We start from the raw sequence: 9,758 nt of genomic DNA on the forward strand, positions 1-9,758 counted from the left end.
AGGAATGCCTTCTCCCTCCTCCTCAACTCTTAGGAAGCTGGAGTCAATTATAAATACAGTTCTCCCCACCGCTTCGATTCTGTGACATTCCAGTCTATCTACCTCAACTTTAAACTGGCAGTGTGCAAAAGGGTGGATCAAGTTTACACTGTACATCAAACTGGAGAATGTCAAAAAAAACTGCACCGGCAATCAATTTCAAATCACAAGCAGAAAGCAAGACAAACGTTTAGTTTTCGAACTCATTTCATATCTTCCTCCTAAATCGTTTCATAACCAATTAATTCCCTTTGTAGTGCAATTGTTATGACGTAAGCAAACACAGCAGCAAATTTTTATCAAGTGTGATAAAGGGTGTGGTATTTGGCTGGGCACAGCCTATTGACCAGGATACTCAGAGAACTCCGTGCTCTTCTTAGAAACATATCAACAGAGCTTTCAGATCCAGCCAAACTAATGGAAGAGCCCTCAGTTTAAAATATTGCTGGCAAATGAGTTTTCTGACAGTGCAGCTCTTCTCCAGTACAGTGCTGAAGTATCTTTGTTCTCAAGAGCTCAACTAAACTTGAACAACCAGCAAAGACAAAATAGCAGAACAATCCATCCAGGACTAGCATGAAATATCCAATACAACAGCCACCCTTCTACAGTGAAGCTTTTAAAAGAGCTTTCAGTCACAAAGGTGCTGTTTCCATCACTTTTTTAAAGATTTTTTTTGAATCCATTCAACTACCATTCTCCATTCTGTCTTCAAGATCACCATCGAAACCTTCACCATCTTGAAGCAGATACCACTTGAAAGCTGCCCTCTAATCCACTTCACCATCCTGACTTGGAATGATATTGCTGCTCCTTCAGTGTTGCAGAATCAAAATCCTGGAATTCCCTTCCAGGTTCAGTGTTCCAGGTGTACCTACACCACACAGTCTGCGACAGTTTGAGAAGGTGGCTCACAACCACCTTCTCAAGGGCAATTACGGATGGACAACAAATGCTGGCCTAACCAGTGACACCCAGATTCATGAATGAAACTTAAACAAACCAACTTTCCGCTCATCCCTAACCCGAATCCCTATAAGATGCCCTCTGTACGTGAGTGGATTGGAAATCCAATGGAATAGATCTCTTTCCTAAACTGCAACGTTGAGTGTAGCCCTGTACAGCAGACAAAATAAAATGAAAAACTGAGGATGTGGAGTCCATTAAATGCATTTAAAGAGAAACGAGATAAATAAGAGAAAGAAAGAACTTGGAGGGTATGCTGATGCGATGATTGAAGTGCAGTAGGAATTGTTTCACATGGCCTGTTTTTAATGTGCTGTCATTTCCATGCAGATCTATGGAAAATCTTACACTGGATAAGGACTCTGGTTCGGGCCAGTATAAGGTATGCGTTAAGATGATTCCAGATAAGATGACTTAATTTCATGATTTGTTTTTTGGGCAGGTGGTGGTCAATTAATTATGCTGAGAAAGTTCAAAGCAAACCATAAACCTCCTGAACAGAACAGAGGCACACAACCAGAGTCAAAGTGCATTAACCTGTTGTCAGAATTCTGCTCAGAACAGCATTGTCCCTGAACGCTCCTTCTCCATGCTGCAGTGCATTGTTAGCCATTCAAAGCAGGCTGCCCCACCTCACTCCATCCTCAATGTACCAGATATCTTATTCTAATGGGATAAATAGAAACCAGTGAGCTATTTAACAAGCCCTTTTGCTCAAGTAATAATAAAAAGATGATCAAGCCAACAGCTTTTCTTTGTTGCCATTTAGGACATAAAAATGAGCAGTTACTTCAGAGCGAATCTTCTCCTACCTCTCCAGTAAGTGTGCACTTCAGTACTAGAGGCTTCATTTCATAAAAGCAGTGGGCGTGACCTACGTGCAGAAACCCTATAGTGTGGAAGCAGGCCATTCAACCCATCAAGTCTGCACCAACCCTCTGTAAGTGCATCCCATCCAGACCCACCCCCCTTACCTTATCCCTGTAACCCTGCATTTCCCATGGCTCACCCACCTAGCCTGCACACTATGAGGCAATTTAGCACGTAACCTGCACATGTTTGGACTGTAGAAGGAAATTGGAGGGAACCCACACAGACACAGGGAGAATGTGCAAACTCCACATAGACAGTCACCTCAGGGTGGAACTGAACCCAGGTCCCTGGCGCTGTGAGGCAGCAGTGCTAACCACTGAGCCACTGCTCCATTGCACATAGGCAGCAAGCATCATTAACACTCATCTCTGGTTAAATCCCTGTAGAAATGCTTTTATCCAGTTTCACTCAGAGCCAGGTTACTCACTTTGGGACTGTGTCCATTTGGTGTTGTTGCTGCTACCAAGACACATTCTCCATACCGTTCAGAAAGTAACTGATTCTAATGTGTTTTAGTGGGAGGATTTGCTTCTGTACCTCTGAGTTAAGAAGAGGTGAGCTGGCTGTTGTTGCCTTCCCTAATCCCTTTCATGATTTACTTTGTACGGTATTCATAAATCAGTTAACCCAATCAAACCAAATGAAACAACAATAATACATGACAGCCCCTAAATATCCTCGTATTATGAGCACATGTGAGGATCATGTAAGAGAAGACATGCTTGAAACACAGGGAGTTTGGAGGGGTTTTAACGGGGGATGGGGGAAGGATGTGTTCTCTTGAGGGAGAATTTAGGACTAGGGGTCATTGTTTAAAGTAAGGGGCCACCCATTTTAAGGCAGAGGTAAGAAGGAATTTTCCCACAGAGGATCATGAATCTTTAGCACTCACTTCTTCAAAAGTTGGTGAAAACAGAGAGGCGGATTCCGCAGGAGGTTTCAAAAGAGAGCTGGAAATATATTTGAACATGATGAATTCAAAGGGCTGGAGAATGGAACTGGCTGGGTCACTCTTTTGGGAGTCAGTAAAGACACAATGGGTCAAATGACCCCCTTCTGTCACATTCCATGCGAAGGCTTTTAAGTCAAGAATCCCTACAGTGTGGGAGCAGGCTATTTAGCCCATCGAGTCAACACTGACCACTCCAAACAGCATCCCACCCAGACCCACATGCCTTCCCAAACATCCCTGGACACTTTAACATGGACAATCCACCTAACCTGCACATCTTTGGCCTGTGGGAGGAAACATGAGCACCCAGAGGAAACCCACGCAGACACAGGGAGAACCTGCAAACTCCACACAAGCAGCTACCCAAGAGTGGAATTGAACCCAGGTCCCTGGTTGCTGTGTGGCAGCAGTGCTAACCGCTGAGCCACCGTGCCACCACAAGATGTCAATAGATTCTTGATAAGAAAGGGGGTGGCCACTTATCAGGAGTAGGCAGGAACATGAAGTAATCATTATCAAACACTATTTTACTGAATGGAGGAGCAAGGGGCTGAGTGGCCTGTTTCTCTTCTTATTCCTATGACGAATTGAGCTGAGAGTTAGGCACGGATACATTGCTATCTGAGGTTAAGCAGGATACTAACCAGCATTGTTGAGGGTCACAAATAAAGATTAGCCACTTGTGTGAAATACAGGTTAATGCCGAGCACATAAAGAACCATGTGAGGAGACAACACTGTGAGAAGTTGGAGAGGGGACGAAATCTATGGGTAAAAAAATTATTGAAAAATATCAAAGGCAGGGAAAGGAAAGTAGTCCAGTGACTGTCCTCCAAACAGACTGTTCCCTATCGGTGACTATGATATACTGAGTAAGCACAGAGCAAGGCAGACCCTTGGTCTCGAGCACTTCAACAAGGCATGTTCTTATAACACGAATGAGCAAAGGTGCCTATGAAGGTAATTACTACAAATTAGTAAGGATAGCTTTTACTCCTGTTTATGTTTTGTTAATATTAATAGTTTGTCATACTTATGCTTGCATTATAGGTCCCCTTTAATTAAGAGCACAAGATTAATACTGGCTTGTGGAATTAATCCCTTCATCATCAGCAGCAGTGATGTCATTTTTTCCACCACACGAAAGGTCATAAGTAGCAACAGCTTCAGCAGTTGTTTAGCCTCATTGCTCAGTCAGCATCGATTGGCTATTTTCAGTCAGTCTTATGCAGCTCAAACAGGTCAGCCCAACAGTACTTCACACCAGCTCCCGAAGGAGGGCAAAGCAATCCCTCAGGGAACTCATAACAAACAACCATCGCTGTCAGGACAGGGAGCAGCATCGCTGCACACTCAAAAGGAGATCGTTGCAATCTGGACTTGCCCCATCGCCCAAATGATAAACGACACTGCCCATGTCCAAAGAGGTTGCTTGGCATCCAGACCCTGCACCCATCCCCCACATCCTTTCTGATCGAGACGGCAACAATCTGAGATGACCTAAGGCTAAAAAGCAGTTTGCATTTTATATCACAAAGGATCCCAAGACACATTAACAAACAGCAATTCATTTCAAAGCACCTAACGCAACGTTAGGACAAGTTACCAAATGTTTGGTGAAAGGCACAGGTTTTAAGGGAGTGCATCAAAGAAGTAGAGAGCTCTAGTGAGGGGATTCCAGAGCTTCAGGCCTAGAGAACTGGAGGCACAGCCATCAATAGTGTGGCATGATGACACAGTGTTTAACACTACTGCCTCACACTGCCAGGAACGTGGGTTGGATTCTACCCTTGGGTGACGGTCTGTGTGAAATTTGCACGTTCTCGCCGTGTCTGCGTGGGTTTCCTCTGCGTGCTCCGGTTTCCTCCCACAGTCCAAAGATGTGCAGGCTTGGTGGATTGGCCAAGCTAAATTCAGGGTTACAGGAATAGTATTTTTTTTATTCTTTTTGACGTGAGGGCATCACTGGCTGGGTCAGCATTTATTGCCCATCCCTAATTGCCCAGAGGGCAGTTAAGAGTCAACCACATTGCTGTGGGTCTGGAGTCACCTGTAGGCCAGACCGGGTAAGGTTGGTAGTTTCCTTCCCTAAAGGACATTAGTGAACCAGATGGGTTTTTTCCCAACAATCAGCAATTCATGGTCATCATTAGACTCAATTCCAGATTTTTTTTTATTGAATTCAAATTCCACCATCTGCTTTGGCGGGATTATATACGAGATCCAAAGGACATTATCTTGGTCTCTGAATTAGTAGTCCAGTGATAATACCACTGTGCTATCCCTAATGGCGTGGGTGGGATGCTCTTTGGAGGGTCAGTGCAGACCCGATGGGCCAAATAGCCTCTTTCCGCACTGTAGGGATTCTATGATTTAATGGTGGTGTTATATGAATTATTAATACATAAAACACCAGCCTTGGTGCAGCACGGAGATCTGAGAGTATTGAAGGGCTGGAGGAGGTTACAGAGATAAGACTAAGAACAGCACAATGCATAACTGATCTTACACTACTGGTTTACCGTACCAGGTTCACCAGAATGGAATGAGAGGGATCGCAAAACAAACCTTTATCTCTCATAACTCTGTGTCCTATTAGTCATTACATTAAGACAACAAAATGTTGATACACCATCAGCAAAATTACCAAAGGCTGCTGACACCAGCATTAGTATAGAGGCAGAGAGCTGGCTTCATTGTGATAATATTTTAAGTAGGGTAAAGTTCTAAGTAAACAAGTGACTGAAAAACAAACAATGAATTTCCAAGTGGTTGAATAATCTGATACCAATGAGGGCAGTGTACCCATTGATTGTCAACACCAAAAGTGGAGTCAACTTGTAATCACAATGAAGTCCCCCCACCACCCTGTTGAGGGCTTGCTTTCAAATATTTAAGGAATGAGAATTAATTTCAAGGCTTGGCAAAAAATTAAGAGGAAAATCAGAGAGAAAGTAAGGGCAATCCTTTCATGACCCTAAAGCACATTACCTGTTGAGATGTATGACTGAGGCCATAATCCTACTGGACCATGGAGCTGCTCTCTCATTAGATGGAGGTGACTGGTGGGTGGATTAACCAGAGGGTCACCACACCTCACCCTGATGCTTCATTGTCACTGAGCCTTCATCTCACCAGAACTCCACGGTCACCAGCAAGCCTATATCACAGAATTATTCCAGTGCATAAGGAGGCCATTTGGCCCTTCATAGCTGCACTGGTTCCTGGTATATTTTACTTAACGCCATTCTCCTGCCTTCTCCCTGTAATCCAGTGCATTGTTTCCATCCAAATAACAGTTCAAGTCCCTAGTAAATGCATCAGTTGAACCCACCTCCACCATATTCTCAGGCAGTCAGATTCCCACTTGATTCTGATTGTGCTGGCTGCTTCTATAGCCCTTCCTCCCAGATTCCCCACATTGTCAGTTCAGTCTTCACCCCTCCTGGGTTCGACCTTCCCCACATCAGTGTTTCTCTATCTTCTACTATTCACTTCAAAACCCATCCTCCCCAACAGGCTCACTCCTGCAAAATCGTCCTTTCTGAGCTGAGAGATAGCAAGAACTGCCGATGCTGGAGTCTGAGATAACAAGGTGTGGAGCTGGAGGAACACAGCAGGCCAGGCAGCATCAGAGGAGCAGGAAAGTTGACGTTTTGGGTTGGGACCCTTCCTCCCAAGTTGAAACGTCAACTTTCCTGTTCCTCTGATGCTGCCTGGTCTGCTGTGTTCCACACTGTGTTATCCCTTTCTGAGCTCAGTCCCATTTTCTGCATAATTCTGTCGAATGCAGAGGGAGTTTATTTTAACATTGAAGGATGCAAACCAGCATTTGACAAACCCTGCTTCCAAAACCAAACTGTGTAATGCAGCTCTACACCAAGAATACCCACAATTAATGGCCTAGATCTTCATGCTCCCCACCCCCAACTCCAAATCACATCATTCAGCCAAAAAATGATTGTGCTTTTCTTTATCCCTCCCAAAACAAGTCAAGTAGATTGTGATATAAAGCAAAATCTCTATTGCGAGCTATTTATTTGGACTACGGAGCTCTGATCTTCAGCCTGCGGGGTTACCATCAAATTCCTGAGGCTGGTCGTGACTCATGACATTGTTTCTTGACAGGAAATGGAGTGTGTGGGTGCAGCCTTGTGAACTGATGACTGCACTTGTGCGGGGATTAACAGAGCTTTAGCAAATGTCCAGGATTATGTGCTCCCAGGCATGGAAACACTGTCAAAAATCTCATATGGATCCCCCCAACCCCCCGAGGAATGAGAGGTCAAAGCCCAGCAGCTTAGGCAGCATAGACAGAAAAATAAAAGCTGCACCATTAAATTCATCGAATGTCAGGTCTGCCAGAATCTAGTCAACGCCACCCCTAGCTTAGCTACAATTGACTGAGGTTGCCGTGATCATAACCATTTCTCTCTCTCCTGCCTTCGCAGCTTAGTGCTGATTACAGAGTTCCACTGAGGATAACATCCAGACAAACGTCACGCTCCACAGGCTTGGGCGTTAAATCTTGACCCGTGTCCCGTTGCCGTGGTAACTCCGGGGGTCCGGTTGTGGCATTGTTTTCTCTAGCTGGTGTAAAAATTGCTCCGGGTCCCGGCGGGAGATAAGAACGCAAGACAATATTGTTGATGGATTCAGAAATTCCTCAGGGCTGCCCTGCCCATTCCAAATGCAACCCCTGGAATCCTCCGCCCCCTGTTTGTCTCCACGGCGTCTTCCATTTCACAGTGTACGTGCTGCAGACAGTTTATCGATGTATCATTTATAATCTGACCCACACTGGGAAGGAATGTGCAACACGGTTGTGTTTACATTACCACAAGAAAAAAGAAATGAACATTTCTGCTTTGAAACCTCGCAACCTTTAAAAAGTATGTGATGAGCACTCAAAATGTCATAACATCAAAGGCATTGGGCCAAATGCTAGAAGGTGGGATTAGTGTAGATAGGTTGGCACAGACGTGTTGGGCCGAAGCGCCTTCTCTGTGCTGAATGACTTTAGAAATGCTCCTTGAAAAGACAGGATCATGCAGGCAGCACGGTGGCACAGTGATTAGTGCTGCCTCACAGCGCCAGGGGCCTGGGTTCGATTCCAGCCTTTGGACAGATTGTCTGTGTGGAGTTTGCACATTCTCCCCATGTCTATATGGGTTTCCTCCCACAGTCCAAATATGTGCAGGTTAGGTGGACCGGCCATGCTAAATTGCCCCATATTGTCCACGGATGTGCAGGCTAGGTGGGTTAGCCATATGAAATGCAGGGATAGGGTGGGGGGGATGGGTCTGTGGGGATACTTTTCGGAGGATTGGTGTGGATTTGATGGGCTGAATGGCCTGCTTTCACTCTGTAGGGATTTCACTATGTCATAAGGAACTTAACAATTGAACCAGGAAAAATGGAAGTGAGGCAAAGATAGAAATAAATAAAAATCAATGGAAGCGATCATTGACTTTGTCAAAGAGATTTAAGGAAGGTGACAGCCAGTGCCAGTGTTTGTTGTCCATCCTTAATGGTCTTTAAGAAGATGCTGAGCTTCCTTCCTGTAACGCTGCAGCCCCAGTGGTGACTGTACACCCACAGTCCTACGAGGGCTGGAGCTCCAGGATTTGGACCCAGTGACAGTAAAGACACAGCAACAGAGTTCGAGCTCAGGATGGTGTGCGACCTGGAGAGCTGGGTGCTCTCATGTATCTGCTGCCCCTGTCCTTCTGGGTGATAGTGGTTGTGGGTTTAGAAAGTGCAGTTGGCAAGTTGCTGCAGTGAAACTTCAAGATGGTTAATGTAGACATCACATCACAGCAGTTGATACATTAAGAGAGGGCAGGCAAGTGCCAAACAGGATGTTTAAGGCGGATGTTAAAAGGTGAGAGGCAGACAGTATCGGGAGAATGTTCCAGAGCTCAAGGCCTACGTGGCTGAAATCTCGGGCCACCGACAGGTGACCGTAAGAAGGTGATTGCCAATCGAGTTCATCAAGGCGTTACAATCCCGGAGTTGTGAGCAGTTTGATCAGAGCAGAAGGAGGCCCGATGTTAATAACGGAGTCCACCCAGACCTGACAGCAGATGGCTGTGCACCCTTGCATATTCAATCTGCTCACCTCAGACTTGAGGGAGTGAAAGGTGCTATCCAAATGCAAGTTCTTTCTTCAACAACCCTTTTCACCTCTGGGATTCTTTGCATGCCTTCTAGTGAGACAGCTGCCTGTCCATACTCTGCACACAGCGGAGATGCCTGCTGTGCCTTGATTATCAGCAAGCAAGCATGCATTTATATCATCCGTATAAGTGACACTTATGTAACCCGATGACTGACAGGATTTACAGGTCCTCAAGAGGGCCTCTTGGCAAGAAGCCCTATTCAGTCTGTTACACAAACACCGACTGGGGATTAAACCGTAAAAGTGAGAGAACAGGTACAGCTGCTCCTTTTTTTTTGAAAGAAAGAAAACATATCTTCTCTCAAGGTGCCAAAAAGCTTAAGCTATCATTACTGATGTGTCAGCTCAGCTTTACGGTTTGTGGTTTGGCAAGAGCAGAGAAACAGGCCATGTGTTGACTTCCAAAGAGACTCCTATAACTCGAGCAGCTCCCGACACACCCCAAAACACTTAAAACACGCAGCAACATGACAGGTGCGGTGTTGGCAACACACCAAGCATCAAGGGGAAACACATTTGATGTTCTTCAAGCGATTGTCCCAGAGGGAGGTTTGCTTGCTGAATATTGCCTCTTTGTGAATGATGGCAGCTCTACCTCTCCATCAGCGGCACTCAACTCTGAGCATTTCCTTTCCAGAGAGGCCACGTGTACAAACAGAGCAAAACCACCTTGCTGTTCTTCCAGCACCACCCCATCTCCCCACCCACAGACACACAAACAAACACAGACCCACACACTCACAGACAC

General features: G+C 45.4%; 1 protein-coding gene across 1 annotated transcript in view; it reads right to left on the reverse strand.

Annotated features, from left to right (window-relative positions):
- The window catches only part of LOC109925183 (transducin-like enhancer protein 1), an 88,928-nt gene that overhangs the window by 78,528 nt on the left and 642 nt on the right, over positions 1 to 9,758 (reverse strand). The window lies entirely within an intron of this gene.

This window comes from Rhincodon typus, chromosome 29 (genome assembly GCF_021869965.1).
Source record: "Rhincodon typus isolate 14 chromosome 29, sRhiTyp1.1, whole genome shotgun sequence".
NCBI classification, from domain to species: Eukaryota; Metazoa; Chordata; class Chondrichthyes; order Orectolobiformes; family Rhincodontidae; genus Rhincodon; species Rhincodon typus.